Raw genomic sequence first — 17,715 nt, 5'->3', positions numbered from 1 at the left:
TTTTGGTGGGGTTCTTCCCTCTCCTTCTCCCTCCCTCTTGTTTTCATTTTGCATCTGAAAAGTAGCAGGAGGATAGAAGGGGAGGGGGAAGGCAGAAAACTGAACAGAGAAAAATTTAACTTTTGAATAAAATGGAAACTTTCACACACACCCCCCCCCCCAAAAATTTGTTCACAAAAACTTTCATTTAAAAAAGGCCATTTTTTCAACAATAAAAATTCTGATTAGCACTCGTGAGAAGCCCCAGGCTTTAGGCCTTTCACTCCAAGTCCTTGGTGGCTGGACAAAAAATGAAAGCCATTTCCTTGAGAGTTCACAGGTCAAATGCAGCAGTGGGCAAAGAGAAGACCCAAGGCTGCTTTTTTTGGCAACGTAGGACCAATCAAAAGACAATTATCGTGTGCAGTGATGATGCTGCACTGTACTTGAGTGAGCCTTCTCTGACTCTCCTTTCTCTCCCGTATGAATTATTAATTTATTCTGCTCCTCTCTGCTGCAGTGGATTAAATAACTGTAGTCTGAGTGTAAAGGAAGAAAAACAGCTGGTGTCCCTCTTGTCCTGGAAAGAGGCAGAGAAAATCAGTCTTCATGGCATATCTAGTGCCATGATGTCTGTTAACAAGTCTCTCTGTAGCACGTCTTTTTCTTTTTGGACCATTGTTTTGTGGTTAAAGCACTGGACTGGGAGTCAGGAGATCTGGCTCAACATTTTCCAAAGGATCTAGGATTTTGGGAGCTTAACTTGAGATGTCTTATAGCAGTCTAATTTTTCAGATGTTGCCGAGCATAAGAACTGGGTGGGAATTTTCTGACAAGATGTTATTTTATAGGGAAATGCCAATTTGCCATACAGAATGTGTTTGAGGGAAACAGTCTGTTTTTGACAAATCTTCAAATACAATTTTTTTTGGTGGGGAGAAAAAGTTTCTAAATTGTCAAAATGAAAATGATCATTTTCTGGTTCCAAATGACTATTCATTTTGAAATGTTAGTGACTTTGTATGAAGAAAAGGTTTAAAAAAATCAAAATGGTCAAAATGCAAGGTTTCAATTGACCGTCATACTTTTTTTTTTTTGATTATCCGTTTGTGAAAAGTTTTGAGATTTTAACAATTTGTCTTGATTCTGGAGAGGAAAAATTCTGAAGTCTCAAAACTTCCCAGGACTGGAAAACCATTTCTTGCTCATCTGTACTGAGAACCCTCCCTGTGACAGTCACCTCAAAGGTGTCGCATGCTAAGTCCCCAAAGTCACTACTCATTTTGGAAATTACTGTCCTTGGGTTTTCCCAAGGATCTATCAGAAATTTGCTGGCTGATTTTTCTGTGCCTTGTCTCCCTCATCTAGACATGTAAGAGAACAATACATCTCACATGTCACAGCAGAGGAGTGTGGCTGCATTAATGTGTGAGAAACATTCTGAAGTCTTTGAACAGAAGGTACAGTGTAAAGTATTGTCAGACACGAGCAAATCATGTGCCATTAAACAATTATTGGATGAATTTAATTTTTATTCTGTTTGAGAACTGCCTGTGAACAGACTACTACATTTTCTAATACATTCTTTATTCTAAATTATTTGTGAGTTTCTCCAGCAAATAATTCTTGGTCTGCGTGTAACTTGTGTACAACTCATTGTAAATATTTGCAATTGTTCACCTATGCAAGTCATGCGGTATTTGACTCTGGTCCTTGATTGGATAACTTAGGGAGAGTAGTTTCCCAACATAGCGTGAATTTCAAAGATTACAAACCAATATATAAATTCATAACTTGCTTTCAGCAAATATTCTAAGCATTGGAACTGAAATGCTTTGCTGGACTGGGGTGAGAATTTTCATCACCTTGCTAATCTGAGCCCAAAGAACAGAGACACCACACTCTGAAGTCAATGAGAGTCTTTCTACTGACTTCAGTGGATACTGGATTGGGTCCCAAATACGTTTTTCCATGAGTGTATGGGTGGGTGTTTGAATGTTCATGGAAAGCAAACGTAAAAGGGTTGAGAATGTGGATAAATCAAAATTTTGCCATCAAAGGAATATTTGCACAGAGAGAATCCTGCTAGCTTCTTAGCTTTGATGATTATTTTTAACATTTTAGACCTCCTGTGTCTCTTTTCTATGTTTGCGGTGTTGTTGTAGCTGTGTTGGACCCAGGATATTAGAGAGACAAGGTGGGTGATCTGAAGAAGAGCTCTGTGTAAGCTCAAAAAGCCTGTCTCTTTTCCCAACCGAAGTTGGTCCAATAAAAGAGATTACCTTATCCACCTTATCTTTCTTCTATGTAAAATATGATCTAATCCTTAGCAGGGACACCACTGCATCTGCTTCTGTCTGTGACACCGAGTTTAGGTTTAACCCGTGTTGGCAGTCTGCCTTATCTTTATGTGCCTGTCATCAATGCCAGGTGTGGGAGTGGCAGTGGGGAGGGTCTAGGTTGAGCTCAGTGCTGGAGAGCTAGCTGAAGGAGGGGAGTTTTGAGTAGGCATTTATATGAGGAGAAGGAGGGTGCCTGAATGCAAGAGGAGGATATTCCCAGGGTCTGGGGTGGAGTGTAAAAAGGTGCAGTGCCATGTATGGGAGGAGGAGAGCATGTGGCCCAGGCGGTGGAGAAGGAGGAAATGAGAGCTGTGAGGTGGGTCATGGAGCACCTTGAGGATGTGGAGTTGGATTTGAAGCAGAAGGGGACAGGAGGCCAGTGGAAGGGGAGTGATATGGTTTGTTGAATGGAGGCTGACAGATTCAAAGGGCACGGCAGAGGTGCTGAGCACAAATTCCTCATCCACATCCATCCATCCACCCAATACAAATCACAAGAGCAAAAAATAAGGAACACGAAAGTTTAAAAACATCAAAACCTACGTCACCAAACCTGCATGGTGGGGCAAAAAAATCTCAAGATGGGAATCAGTGGTGTGACGCAATAGCCGTGTTGAAAAGGGCTGCCAGTGACAACTGGTTCAGCTAAAGAAAAACCCTAGTGGCAGACAGCTCTCAAAGATCTCATTATTTGTTCCACCCAGTACCCCTGCTCTGAGGACAACATGAGACGCAACCAAAAAAGTCAGAGTTTCTGCTTTATTGTATTCTACTACTTTCTGCCTGTGATGGTTTTATTGCATGTCATGATATAAAGGCCCAGTGGATTGTTTTCTCCTGGTTTTTAATTTGCTTGATAGTCCAGTGACAGAGGAATGAAGGTGGAAATGCTGGCATCCCGTCTGCCGTGAATACTTCACTCTTTAGTCTACTGTATGAACCTCTTTGCCCATGCTTCAAAGGCATACAAGCATCTCTGTGTCTTTCAGCCGCTGTGTACCTGGTTGCTAAATCTGGAGTGAAACAGGAGCAATGATTGATTAATGAAACCCAGATGATTTCTTGCTTCTACAGCAGTCTTTGGCTCAGTGGCATCTTATAGCTATACCTCCTTTCTTACACCAAAACAAATGCAACTATAAAATAAAATCTTTGCCCTTTGTTACTTAGGTAGTGTAGGTAGCTATGAACCTGTTATGGTGAGCCTTTGGTGGGTGGGGGGGGCAGTTTAGAAAAAAAAAAAAAAAATGCACTATTGTTTGTTTTTTTCTTGTTGGGTGTAAAGCAAAGAAGAGGAGATTTTATAATCTTTTTAAACTCTTTAACTAGGGAACTTGGCACTAGTGTGTTGGCTTAAATTCCTGAAAGAAGGGATTGTCTGCTTGTGGTGTTCAACCATGTCTGTTCAAGGACTGGTGTGTCTATAATGTAACTAAAACGAGTTGCACAAAGAAAACATGAGGACTCCATGTCACTGATTTCTCCTCCATCAGGAAACTCGCCTTCAAGTTCTTGAATTCTGCTACCACTTGGCAGAGGGATGACAAAGTAATGATTTTGATTTCTGCATATTTCACTTTGACATCTCCAAGAGTCTCTGCAAGGGCAGCTGCCATTTTGTGAGGTGGAGCTGATGCAGTATGTTACCAAGGCAACCAACATCATGCTCTCTCATGGAAACCTTACTCTTGTTCGTTCTTGTTTTGTTGTCTTCCTTAATTTTAAAATAAGTAATTCATAGTGCTAGTACATGGTTGCACTTTGTGTATTGAAATCATAACCACACCTATCCCTTCCTTTCAATCAAATGGCATCACTATTTTCTTAATCAAAACCCTCTGAAAACAAATTTAACCATAAAATGATTTTTATTCTTATGACAGAAACAGCCCCAGGACTAGGGGCTGTATCATGACATGGTCCCACATAACCCTCTGTAATTTATAATTTGCTTCTCCCTAAGTTAGATTCTTTTCTTGCAGCCTTTGGAGTACAGATGCTAGCTTGGCAGCAAGTTTATCTTGTGTTTCTCCATGCACCACAATATCCTCAGGGACATTCAGTACTCCATGGATTCCTGATTGCTGACTTTCAATGACATTCTGAAAGATCTCTGCTGCTGATGCGAGATTGTCCTCTGTCCTACAGGATATAAAAGACAACAGTGCATTTAATATATTGGAGTATATGAGTCACAGCAGCAGTTTGTATGATTTATCTATAAGACAATGGTGCTGCCATGGCATGTTCTGTAAATATAAGCACAAACAAATCATGCTGTAACCGGTAGTAAATTTCCTTTACTGCTGAAGTGTCTAAATTAATAAATGCAGTGGCAGCATAAGCAATAATTAAATAATTCAAACAATATGCTGAATAGGAGGCTGCTCACCCAGTACAACTGTGGTCCATTCACCTTCTCTGACAAAGGTATGGGAATTCAGAGACACTGCAGAGAGAAAAGAAAACAACATACCTCATGAGGCCTGACTCTGCATACCTTGCCAGTGGGAGTAGGGCAGTGGTAAGGGCTGGGGAGGGAAGAAGGAAAACAACCAACGTGCAGTCTTAACTTTATAATGGATACCAGTGTCACACACCAATCACGCACACTGTGATCAGTTCTGTAACTTCTACATTTAAAAACAGGACCCAGTGTAGAACAACCATTAACAGTGCAGATCACCCATTCAGTACTCTTCCTACACCGTACAGAAGAAACCACTACCATTTGCTACCCAACACCAGGCCTCACTTACGTATGCGTTCCATACAAACCAAAATTGTGGGCGACATCACATATAAAGTCTACACCAGGCACATAATACCAACATTAATCAGGCACATAATACCAACAAACATGGAGTTCCAGGGAGCCTACTGGTTTCCATTAAGGCCAGGGTGAGAAGGGGAACTGAAAAGTGAGGTGCCAATGAGGTGTGGAAAGATTTTACTGTTTAATTTCCTTGCCTTTGATGACTTGTATTGGTGGACTATGTAGTGTAACAACCTCCGATCTCAGTTTGGTGAGGGGTATATCTCGTGGTACCCCAAATGTGTCATATATTATTTTCATATTCCCTTTTGTAAGATGTATCCTTTTGCAGTATATGAGGGCTAGGGTAGGGAGTGCTAAGAGGAGAAATGGCTTTCAAGCTTTCTGCGTAGATTCCATGAACAGACAAGGAAAATAAAAACATCATTTTTAAAAATGTTCATTTTTGCCACTTGAAATAAAGCCAGTAGAAAAGAGAAGCTAGTCATTGAGAGGCACAAAGAGGTGTGAGTCAAATGCTGATGTGCATACGTTAGTAATGTAGGCTTCGGTGGGAAATATCGTAGGGTCTCCTGAGTTATATTTTCTATCGGCAATACTGGTGAGGGAAGGTAATGAGTTAATCCAGCTAAAATAATCTGCTGAATTGGCTTGACAGATTGTCCCTGGGAGTCTTCTCTGTATTGTTGTTGTTGTTTTTTAATTTTGGCTAAAATCAGTGTCCGACCCAAAGAGGAGCAGGGTCATAAACACCAATGACACAATTGAAGTCACTGAATAGTATAAAGTATAAAGTGGAATATGGCCACAGCTGTATAGTCATAGCTCTCTATTACCAAGCAGTTTACATACAACTCCTCTCCCTGTTAAACCGACCTCTATTTTAACCCAGCTTCCTCCCCACTCTCCAGCAGAATAGGGCAAGTATGAGATGCTAAACCCTGTCAGAGAGTGGAGTTCTGGACCATGCACCCCCAGAACTCCAGTCTAGAAGGCATTTGTGCTGGAGTGCAGAAGGAAATAGGGAGTATGTCAGAAAGAGCCTTCTGGAAGAAAGCTTTATAATTAATGTTTCCTGAAATGGGATGGCAAGGACTTGTATATGGGGCTTTTAAGGGTTTGGGCGTACTATATTGGAGATAATAGCCTCCAAATTAGCATAAATTATGTTTTCTTCACAGGCTGCTCTCTGATACAAGAGATGCTTTAAAGTGATTTGATTTAACATGAGAATGGCCATACGGAGTCAGCAATGGTCCATCCAACTCAGTATCCTGTCTTTGGACAGTGTCCAGTGCCAGATACTTCAGAGGAAATAAACAGAACAGAGCAATTATCAAGTGATTTATCCTCTGTTGTCCAATCCCATCTTCTGGCAGTCAGAGGTTTAGGGACACCCAGACTATGGGATTGCTTCCCTGACCATCTTGGCTAATAGCCATTCAGGGACCTATCCTCCATGAACTTGCCGAATTCAGTTTTGAACCCAGTTGTACTTTTGGCCTTCACAGCACCCCCTTGCAATGATTTCCACCACCTGACTGTATGTTGGGTGAAAAAATATTTCCTTTTGTATGTTTTAAATCTGCTGCTATTAACTTCATCGGGTAGCCCTTAGTTCTTGTGTTATGTGCAGGGATAACTAACACAACCCTGCTCACTTTCTCCATACCATTCGTGATTTTTATAGACCTCTATCATACCCTCCTATTGTCTCTCTTCTAAGCTGAGCAGTTCCAGGGCTCGTCTGCACTGGGAATATAATCAACATAGCTACATGTCTTAGGGGTATGAAAATTCTTCCACCTACCTAGCTACTGCCTCTCGGGGAGGTGGATTACTTATGCCAATGGGAGAACCTATCCATTCAATGTATGTTGTGTCTATACTGAAGCACTACAGCTGCCATGGTGCAGCTATGCTGCTGTTGTGTTTCAAGTGTAGACAAGCCCCCCATTTTTTAAAATCTCTTCTCATATGGAAGCTGTTCCATGCTCCGAATCAGTTTTGTTGCTCCTCACTACAACTGGAAAAGATGCAGAATATCTTTTCTGAGGTGGGGTGACCAGAACTGCATATTGTATGCAAGGCGTGGGAGTACCATGGATGTATGTAATGGCATTATGATATTTTTCTGTCTTATTAACTATCAATTTCCTAATGGTTTCTAACATTCTACTAGTGTTTTTGACTGATGCTGCACGCTGAGCAGATGTTTTCAGAGAACTATCCATGATGACTCCGAGATCTGTTTCTTGAGTGGTAACAGCTAATGTAGACCCCATCATTTTGAATGTGCAGTTGGGATTATTTTTTCCAATTTGAATTACTTGCAGTTATCAACAGTAGAGTGACCAGACAGCAAGTGTGAAAAATCAGGACAGGGGGTGGGGAGTAATAGGAGCCTAAGAAAAAGACCCAAAAATCATGACCGTCCCTATAAAATCGGGACATCTGGTCACCCTAATCAACACTGAATTTCGTCTGCCATTTTGTTGCCCAGTCACCCAGTTTAGTGGAATCCTTTTGTAATTCTTTGCATTCAGCTTTGGACTTAACTATATTGAATAATTCTGTATCTTCTGCAAATTTTTGTCACCTTACTGTTCACCTCCTTTTCTGGATCATTTATGAGTTGCTTAAACGGCACAGATCCAAGTACAGATGCTTGGAGGAATCCACAATTTACCACTATCTATTGTGAAAATTGACCATTTATTCTTACCCTTTGTTTCCTGTCTTTGTTTTCAGCTCAGCACCTGTGTTTGGAATTGCTCTTCAGTATTATTTACTTAACCCTTTAACAAGTGTAGGACTGTAGATATTTTTTTACTTGACTCCCTGATCAAGCAGGTGAGACCTTGCATTAGTGTAACAGTTATAGACAGCACACTTGGCTTTAAAAGAGTAGCTGTTGCTGAAAGCATTTTTCATTTGATTTCTTAAGGCCAATTTCTGCCTCCAGTTACACTTATGTTGTCCCTTTGATTTTCAAAATGTGGGAGCCTGATTTTATTCTCACACTAGCCTTACACTGGGGTGTGAATCCATTGGCTTAAATTAACTTCCTTGTGATGCATTTACCAGTGTGAGCAAGAGGAGAATCAGATAAAGCAAGAACATTAAAAAAAAAATCAAAATTCTGAACGAACAAACAAACCAAAACTCTCGGTTGTGTGACTCTTTACATTCTAGAAATGTAGGACCTGATACAAAACCCATTAAACCTAATGGAAAATTTTTCATTGACTTCAGTGGGCTTTGGTGTTCAAATGCCATAATGGTGTTCAATATTTTCTTTGTTAGGCTTCAAACTTTGTCTTACTGTAAGAAGTTTTAATAAGAGTAGAGAATGTGTGTGGAATATGTAAGTCGAATTGTACTTTAAAAACAGACGAGAGCTAGTTCTAGGGTCTGAAGGATATTTTCCTTGATTGGAACTATTTTCCGCCCCCCCCCGACATCTATTTGAATAATTTGAATTTTGCTGAACCTGTGCCTGATCAAATATTTTTCCTTTTGAATTGCTACTGTATTTTAGTAGGGATGTGTCAAGTAGCTATGTCATTATCTCCCACGTTCTCCAGTAGATTCAACAGGCGTCCTATATTCAAACCAAACCCTACAACTGAAGATAAGAATAAACCTTTTTACACTGATAAAATGATGTGTATGCAGATGACGAGTGGCAGCTTGCTCCACAAATTCACATTCTGATATGCTGAGCGATGAGAGTATGAACTCTCTATAGGTGAGAAAATACAAGTAAAGGTTTGCTCCTGGTATTTCTGCTTGCAATGCCATTCAGGTGAATATAGATTGTTCTATTAAAGGGAGATAAACATGTTGCCGTTGATCATCCTTATGGGTATGTGATGTGTTGTGTGTTCAAAGGAACAGTCCCCCTCCCTCCCCGAGCTGCAGACTCTCTCAGTTGTGTGCCTAATTCCAGAGCTGGATTGAACATGCATAAAGAAGGACTGGACTGCTCAATGGGTTATCATCAGGAAATGGAGCATCTCACCTAGACTACTGGTTTGAATCCAGCTCAGAACAGTAGTGACTGAAAGGGGTTGGAATCCAAATGTTCTTTGGTTGTGTATTTGAAATAGGTTGATGGTCTCAGCCCAGTCCCCAAGGGATGAGTGCCCATTGCAATGGGCATCCTTGTTGAGGGCCTCATCAGAGAAGCTAAAGATTGAGTGGACATGGGTCACTGAGCTCTCCTTTCACTCCTAAAGCTGGTCTCTTCACGTACGAGTTCAGATACATGTGCAGGGAAGCTTGCATCACCATTGTTAATGCTGCACCTGCTCTGTGGATTAATACGGGACTTCTGTCTCCCTGGCGGTTAACCAAGCAAGTTCAAATGCATGCAATTTTGTGTGCAAAATTGTGTGCAAAGGGAGGCAAAACAGAGGTAATATGCTATGATTTGGGCGTATGACTCTGGGAAGCATGTGGTATCCACATAATGTAACAAATGATTTGTCTGTATAGTTTTTCCATTCAGAAACTCATTGAATGCCCTGGTGTCTACTTCGCTGAAGCCTACAAAAATTGCATTTCCTTCATTTTCATGCCCTTCTAGAAATTTGAGTGGTTTTCCCCATTTGACACAGGCTGAAGGAATATAACACACATTTAGTTTTTGTTCTCTTTACTTATGATTTATGGTCTTTAAAACAATAATTGAACAAATATAAAGTGAGACAAAATAAAACTCCAGAGTCATTTGAAAAAGTCCGGTATCTTGGATCATGTTTTGCTGGATAAAAAAAGATCAGATATCACCTATGTCCTGACAAACTGCTTCCTCACACAAAGCAAATAATCAGAAACAGGTTATTTCATTGGCAGTAATTTTAAAATCAAATGTCTTGCCTAGTAATACAACCACATTGTCAGACTGTTTTTTCTAACTGTTACCGTAAATGTTATGACATTCAAAAGATGCATCAGATTTTGTTGTTTGCTGAGTGGCTTAATGTATAAATATAGAAAAAATGCCAGCAGGAAATATGTTAGTTATTTCTATTTGAACCTGGAAAATTCTCTCAGGTTTCATAGAAATATCCAAAGTAGTGTGAAACAGTCTGAATTATTCCCCTTTTTTTTATACAGCTTGTTTTGTTTCTGATTACCTCTTCCCTCCATCTTTACTTTGTCTTGTAAAATGTTTTCTAATTAGAATTACTTTTTTAAGGAAGCCAGTAAAACTCTATGGCAGGAGAGACTGCCACAAAAATCCCAACCAAGACCAGCTCATATTTTCATAATGCTCAGATGATCAGATTTAGGCCCTGATGTGCCACTTTGAATCTGTATTCCTGTGCGGAGCCTTCCTGAAGTCAATGAGACTCCAAACAGGAATATGGGTCCATCCTGGGGATGCTCTTAAGGGGGCTTATCCCATAAGCGTTTGGGAGCAGCAAACTTGTTGCCATGTTTCTTTTGCAAACACCTAGCATAACCTTAGCATTACGGCCCAAATTTGTAATGTGCTAAGTGTCTCCTGAGGGGTGCTGCTCAGTGTCTTTAATATGTGTTGAAGTGAGTGGGAGTTTAGGATGCTCAGAGTATCAGGCCCCTACTAAATCATCAACCACGAATACGTTATGTGAGGGAGGTCCTGACAGAATAACACTGAAGTATGCAATAGAGCAGGAAAATCTACTTGGACCACAGAGTCTATTATCTGTATTACCAGAGGCCCATAGTGCTAGGTACTGTAGTACAAACATATGACAGACAGTCCCTGAGCCCAGGTGTTTACCATTTTAATTCTAATACAGGCAAGTGACTGCCATTATTGTTCCAGAGGCTTGTGGGTGGGTACCAGGATCCTAAACATGTCAGTCATCAAAAAAGGTCAGGCCAGCGTGGATTTGAAACAGAAGCCAGAGGCAGAAAATTCTTGCTACGACACCTATTCAGTCTCTCTGTCACTGCCAGAGCTATGTTGGCGTACCTATCCTCTCCCCCTACCGTTCCATCTCTTGCTTAGGAGTCTATCCACAGCCAATATGGAGCGTGCTCTCTCTCACAGGAAGTCTTTTCTGAATGTCTATATATTCCATTTCACAACTTCATCCTATTGCTCCAAGATATAATCCTGTGTTCTACACCGAGAACTTCCTCTTCATTCATGGTGTTTGTTAGGAGAGTGCTCTGTGCGTATGTCTACACTGTGATGAAAGGACCCCAGCATGGTCCCAGCTGGCCTGTGGGGCTATAAAATTGAAGTGTAGATGTTCGGATTCAGACAGGGGCCTGGGCTATGAGACCCCACAAGGGAGGGGTAGATCTCAGAGCCCAGGCACCATCCAGAGTTCGAATGTCTAAATGGCAATTTTTAGCCCTGCAGCCAAAGCCCCATGAGGCTGTGTCAGCTGACCTGGGCTCTGAGTCCTGAGTTTTTTTTTCTATTGCTGTGTAGACATACCCTCAATTTCTAAATTGTAAATAAAATGCCAGTAGATGGCACTCAAGAATATGTAGCATAGTTCTTGGGTTTTCTAGACCCAATGAAATGCAAATTGCTTTCTCCTGGTGCTTTTTACATCAGCTTCTAGCAGTGTTTATGACTTCTAGTAAATGCAGACTAAATGCTCCACCCCTCCTCCACCTTTAGTTGTCTCTTAGTGACGCTTCTGTAATTTTCCATGAAAGCTGGTCCTGCGTTCATACAACATATTTTTATCTCAGCTCCTTCTGGTTTTCACTGTCCTGGCCGGTGTCCAGAACTGGATGCAATGGGTATAGCAAGGACTCTGTAAACTGCCCCATTTGGGCGAATTTAACACTAATCCATCTCAGCTGTGCAGTTCACGTGCTAAACGCCTGGCGAATGAACCATCATAACAAATAATTCCCCCCACCCCAACATATATACAGTATTCCTCATACAGCACAAAAGATCCCAGATTGCTTGATAAAGCACAAAAATACTACATTAAGTATTAGAAACCCCTTAATTCGTTTAGCATAGCTTGGGCATTCCACAGCATCATTTACACTTGTACTACTATTACTTTATGCAGCATCGTAAGTAGGAAAGATTCAGATGAGAAAATGGCCAAGCGTTTTCTGTCATTGATTGACACAACCTACACCTACTGAGTCCAGGTGCATGAGCTATGAAATGGTGTGACACAAGCAATTAAAAGTTGTTTGTAGGCTGTTGGGTTTTTTTTTAAATATACAGAACATAGAACAAAAGTAAAGACATGAAGTGGGTGAAATAGCTGTGGTCTAGCCTAAGACCTGCTTGAATCATCCATAGAATTATATAACAAATCTGAGACATCACAGGGAAACAGTGCAAAGCCTTGAGAACAAGTACGATACTCAGCCTTTTGTATCTGGAAACTAGTTTCTGTAGAAATTGAGGTTTGCAAACAGCACAACAGATATTCTTATGGTCTTGAAAGCTAGTACATATCTACTTATTTAGCTCAGCCCGTTATAGAGTGTCTTCCCCCCTGCTCCTCAAAAAACACAATTCCTTTCAGATGTTACCCTGATAAAACAGTATTTGTCAGGGGATTAGCCTCAACCCTATAAACACCCTTCAGTGGGGTATAAAAAAGTCAATATCTTAAACGCTAAGTTTACAGAACATTAGGACACCAGTGATCTGAAAAGCCAATCCCAGAGGTAATTTTAGAATGCATTTCCTTCTGGGGGTTTTAAAGTTATTTTCTCATTGCACAGGAGGTAAACTTCAAGTTAAATCAGTGTTTATTGTGCAGTACTGGGTCCCAGTGGACAAATGAGTCTCAGATGAGTGGTTTCACATGTCTGTGTTTAAAGTATTCTTTTATTTATATCTTTTTATTGAGTCTTCTCCAAAGCAGTAAGTAGACAGACTTAGTTCAAGTGATAGTAGTTCTGTCATCAAATATAGTGAATCCGCTGGATGGCTCCTAAAAGACACATTTTAGAGCTCTCATTCCTTCAAGTGATGCTGCTTAGTCAGTCAGAAACAATGCATTCTTATTTCAAATAGACATTACAGTTTCAAAATAGAGGAAAAAACCCTCTATTAGAGCGGGTCACATGATGAGCCATGATTCTCGAGATGTAGGCGGCGGGCAAGCACATTTGATATGTCTTGAAGACAGAAAAGACCCTAATGACTGAAAACAAACACTAATCAGATCATGGCTGAGAACTGGCATAAGATGATCAAATAACAGTGAAAAGAGAGGGGAAAAATTAAGTTGTAATTTGTGAGTCTTTCAAACCCTGCTTATTTCAGGAGAGATTGTATTGTTATGAACATATATAATTCATCAGACCCCAGTGGGTCTTTCCATTGACTTCAGTGGACTATAGAAGAGGCCCATCATGAGTTATGGAAGAAGATGGGTCAAATTCTCTACTGGCCTAACTCTACTACGTACAATAGAGAGAGGCCACTAGTGAATTTGGCCTGATGACTTCAACTAGGAACCGTCTTCCATTCACGGGTTTTGTGGATTCTTTTGGAAACTGCATTTGGAAACACCAGGCCTAATTCATCGCTTACTCATGTGATGCTTCATGTTGTATGCTGGTATTTCAGTGGAGTTGTATCCAATTTTCCCTCATGGGAGAACAGAATTTGATCCCACATCACTATGCAAGATGTTAGGATTTACACTCATTTAGGCGTTAACACTAGAATTATCATGTCTACTATAACATATAGCATGGTATGCAGTACAGTATGTTGCTGCTATACATTATTTTTTTGCATGGAACTATGTTTGTTTTTCTCAAACACAATAAGGGCTATCTGAAGTTAAAGAAATTTGGACCCTATTTCTTGATGCATTCGGATAAAGAATGCTGAGACAGTCCAATAATTCCAGACTACCATTCAACCTGACCTCTCTGCTTTTCTCTCCCTCTTCCCCTTTTTGCCTTTTTGTATGCCTTTTTTTGTTTGTTTTTTGTTACACCCTAATATCTGTGTAATATTGTCTGATTTTTGTTTTATTTTGTCTGGTCATGCAGCTTTAAACTTGTGTCACTAAATAATTTTATTTGATGTATACAAGCTGTAAGTTATTTATCTTTGTGATTTTTTTTTAAATTAATTTTCATAAAAATACTAAAATACATAAAGAAAATAAAATCACAAAAAACACTCCACTGACAATTTGTAAAATTTCCTCCTCAAATATTAACTGATTTTTAAAAAAAGCAACAACAACAAACAAACCTCCTCTTCTATTCTATTTGCTAGAGGACATCTGCTCTGCAAATGTGTGCACTAAATTTCAGACTGATGGGATTTGAAACAAGTGTGTGACCATTGTAGTGAAGTCAATTACATTTTGTTTGAGAAATCAAGTTTTCCAGGGTTCAATTTTTTTTTCTCTTCACGATGGAGGTAATACTGTCAAGTGTCTTGCTGTTTTATTGCTCCAAAATATAAACTGAAAAAGGTCAATGTGTACCTTAAATGAAGTATTTGGATGACAAACTCGTTTCTGAACTGGCCCAGTGCCCCCTCCATTGCTATATCCTCCCACCATGAAAAAGCTCCCATGCATTGTATGCCCTCACTGAAAGCCAAGTTAATAAAAGATTTGTCAACTAAAACTGACATAATTATAGGAAGAGCTTTTGTTTTCATAGGGCAAATAGAAAAACAAACCTGGCTCAGGTGCGTGGGGGCAATACTCAAGTGGACTGATCCCATTGCAGGTCTGCTGACCCTAATCTGCTGGCAGACTGGTTTGTTTCACTGCTTGCTGTTTCCATAGTGACAAATCTCAGGTGGGATGACCATCAGATAAAGGCCTCAGCTGAGTGCAATATGTTTTCTGCTCCTGCTGCATCCAACCGAAAATCTTCCTTCAGAAAAGGATAGCGAGCGCCACCAGCTTCGCTTGTCAATTCTTGTGGGCACCTTCACTTACACCATGTTAAAATTAATGGGCCAAATTCTTTGTGGGTGCAAATGTTTTAAATGCCATGAAAATCAATAGTGCTGTGCCCGTTTATCCCCCCAGAGTGTGGCCCAACATTGCTAGTGAGCTAGCAAGCCCGTCGTCTGGGCGGCCAAAAGACAAGGGGCCTGATTCAGCAATATGGCGATTGCCCGAGATGGGGAGTTCTGCTCAGGCACTGATAGCACACAATGGCCCATTATTATGATTTATTGTTCTCCCACCACACAAGCATGCTGGGCACAAAGCACATAGACAAAGACAGTCCTTGCCCCAAAGAGCTGGCAAGTTACTTAGGGAGGGGGATGGGAAAGGGCTACAAAAATAAAATAAAATAAAAAGCCCTGTATTTGACTCGTTCCAAATTCCCATTTCTTGTTGTTTGACTGCGGTGTGTGTACTGTTAATCCTGGCATATTGTTTCTTGGAAGCTGTTTTCTGAATTCATATTCCTGCCTTTCCTCTTTTTTTGTTTTTTTTTGTTTTTCAGTTTTTATTACTATTAACGTTTACCTTTTCTATACGTTTTTTACTTTTTGAAAACCTATTATTACCCTCTTCTCTCTGAATTTCAAATATTTGACCCCCAATTTTTCCAAGTGAGCGAGACAAGTTGGGTGAGGTAATATCTTTTATTGGACCAATTTCTGTTGGCAGAACAGCTCTGTGTAAGCTTGAAAGCTTTGTTTTTTTTCACCAACAGAAGTTGGTCCAATAAAAGATACTACCTCACCTACCCTGTCTCTCAGATATCCTGGAACTAACATGGCTACACTACCACTGCAAACAACTATTTAAACCCTTTGTCTTTATTATCTCTTGACTGCAATGGGACTACTTAAACGGTCAAGTTACTCATGCATGTAAATATTTGCAGGATGGTGCTCTCAGATTCTGAGTCACTATTCCAACCCTTGCCCTTCTTTGCATAGAATCCGATTACTTTCCTTTTGTTTCCTGAGTGGCCTTCTCCCTGCTCATTCACCTGCCTTTCTTGACTAATACTTTGCTCTCATAAAGCCCCTACATTTTTGCTCTCTTGGCCTCTTGCCCTCCCATGTTTAGCTGCCTTTGTAGAGCAACTACTTATATCACATTTTGCATAGAGTGGGACTGTGCCCTCCAGATCTGCATACAAAGGGTACCATTGCTATATGTGTCTTCCACCCCATCCATTTGCATAGAAAGAACACCTAACTGCATCTGCAGCACTGTCTCCTCCTTTCCTTTGGGCTTCTGGAGGCTTCTCTGTGGGTCTAACTTTCTGGCCCTGAGGAGGTTAAAAGGAAAAGATGATGCAGACGGGATGTTATCTTTCCTACAGAACCCCTCCATGGCAGGGATCTGCCTTTACATCTGTGTGCAGCTGTGGCGAGGGAGCCATGATCTAGAGGCCAGTGTGGGGTCCAGAGGGTGGGGGCTAAAGCTGGCATGAGTCCTCTGCAGAGGTGACTCTAGCCTCTAGTGGGCTCTTGTGATCCAAAGAGTTTTTGGTGGGCCCTATCATCCAGTGTAGGTGTGAAAGGGAGACAAACAGGGCCCTCCCAACCCCCCATTTTATGAGGGAATCCTTCCTTCTCCAGAGCTCTCTCCCATGGGGTGTGGGCAGAGAGGGAAATCATACCCTTTGATAATAGAGATGGACAAGATGACCTATAGAGGTGGCCATTGCAGAGCTGCTGTCACTAGTATATTCTCAAATAGTTTTGTTCTGTATTATGGTATAAAAAGAACAAAAACTGAAGTGAAAGTTGGAGGCTGCTAGAAAATATCCTCCTGTCTGGCTTACCCATGTGATACCCTCTTCACTCTTCCTCCCTCCAAGACCTAATGTTAAAATTAATCTCAAGTTTACTGCCTGAATGCTTTCTCCCCCTATGCCTTGCTAGCCGGCAGAACTTGCACTGCTCGTTTCTCCTTCCAGAATGACAGCCAGGCAATTATTACAGTGCGATTTAAAGACCACATAATAGAAGAGGAGCAGATGGCAGGCCATGTATCTTTCCCGTGAGCAATCTATGTCACCGTGGTATATATTGTCAGCACGCGCTGTGCTGCTCTCACAAAATCTTGAGCAATGTTACCATCAGACTAAGTAGATGTCAGCCCAAGCAAGAACCTAGGCACTCGGGCTTTGTGGCTGTGGCAAGGAATCTGTGCAAGGCACTTCAATGACAATGAGATTTAAATACCTGCAGTTCAGATAATCACAATAATCTATTTGCCAGATTATTATTTTTTTTCTAATCCATTGTGGGAGGCAAAAACCTTTGACCAGCTGAATGAAGAGGTGGCATTGTGACTATTCTTTAAACTGTCATACCACTGGAAGAAGCCATTGTCCAACTCATGAAACCACAACCTCCCCAAGATGGAGGACCCTCCCCATCCTGTTAAGACAAACATTTACCTTTGAAAAGGAAGCTGGAAAGTGAATATTTTGACCAAAAGGATGCAGAATTCTGAGAAAGGGCTAGAAAAGTGACTGTCACTGTCAAGGCTGGCTGCACCTCTGCTTCCTTCCTGGTGTCTGAGTGCACTCCCTCAGCTGCCAGTCTTCGTGCCTTTACCTTTCCTGGGGTGGGATTATCCCCTCTTAGACCAAGTCCTGCTGGGCCACTGTACCCTGTGAATCAACTGTTCTTATCTAGCAGGTCTGACTGGGTTTGACATC

The 17,715-nt window shown here is 40.9% G+C and overlaps 1 long non-coding RNA gene across 1 annotated transcript; it reads right to left on the bottom strand.

Annotated features, from left to right (window-relative positions):
- Positions 1-4,249: 4,249 nt before the first annotated feature.
- LOC120372893 lies at positions 4,250-15,138 on the bottom strand. Its single transcript, XR_005585247.1, has 3 exons — positions 14,747-15,138; positions 4,714-4,770; positions 4,250-4,463 (listed from the first exon to the last, which is right to left on the bottom strand). It is a non-coding gene; the product is annotated as an uncharacterized LOC120372893 (long non-coding RNA).
- Between the last annotated feature and the right edge of the window lie 2,577 nt (positions 15,139-17,715).

The sequence above is a fragment of the Mauremys reevesii genome, linkage group 10 (genome assembly GCF_016161935.1).
Source record: "Mauremys reevesii isolate NIE-2019 linkage group 10, ASM1616193v1, whole genome shotgun sequence".
NCBI lineage: Eukaryota > Metazoa > Chordata > Testudines > Geoemydidae > Mauremys > Mauremys reevesii.
The sequence above is the reverse complement of the archived record's forward strand: the minus strand, read 5'-3'. Positions and strand labels throughout refer to the sequence as shown.